This window comes from Herpailurus yagouaroundi, unplaced genomic scaffold (genome assembly GCF_014898765.1).
Source record: "Herpailurus yagouaroundi ecotype Mexico unplaced genomic scaffold, PumYag 160, whole genome shotgun sequence".
NCBI lineage: Eukaryota > Metazoa > Chordata > Mammalia > Carnivora > Felidae > Herpailurus > Herpailurus yagouaroundi.
In genome coordinates this window covers 34,480,885-34,481,647 of record NW_024412401.1, presented here as the reverse complement: position 1 = coordinate 34,481,647, position 763 = coordinate 34,480,885, and positions in this window count along the sequence as shown.

Genomic DNA, 763 nt, shown 5'->3' with positions numbered 1-763 from the left:
AATATAAGATCGCCAAGATCAGCATGCCCCACTCCACGACACCAAGCAAGCCTAATTAGTACTCACAACGGCTTTAATTATAACTATTTATTGAGTGCCTACTCCGTGCCAAGCACTTGTCTTAATCACTTTCCAAGCACTTTATTTAATTCTCAAAACACCACTACTCTGAGTTAGAGACTATTCATGGTTCCCATTTTACATAAAGTTAACACTGGGACTCGGGTAGGTCGGGAGGAGCTCGTGGTCACACCTGCATCCCTCTAGCCGCCAAGAACACCGCCTGCAGCTGTCTGCTCGTCAAGAGCCCGGCCCGTTCCCGGCAGTCTTTACCACCCCAAACTGCAGTGTCACGCTGGAGCAGCGTTTTCAAGGGTGAAAGTAAAAGAACAAGAAGAAAGGAAGAGAAGAAAACCATCGCGATAAGCTCCAGAAAGGAGGGCGCAGAGATACTTCCTGGTCAGCGTTACTCAGCACTTTGTGGGGTTTGCGGGGCTGGAGGGCGGGAGCATCGCGGGCCTTTTCGAGGAATCCACCCCTGCCTAAGCGGCCCCTTCACAAACCCAGGGGCGTTTGGTTAAGGCCGGCTGACCCCCTTCCCAGGTGGCCCTGTGGCTCTGGGGGTGGCCGTCCGCGTCCCCGCCTGCCCACCCCCTCGTGCACAGTGTGCGCGTCCCGTAAGCCGCTCGGCCGCCCCGACAGATCCCGGGTCCCAGCTGGGACGGGGACAGGCGGGCGGAGCCACCGGCTTTGAGTCCTTGGC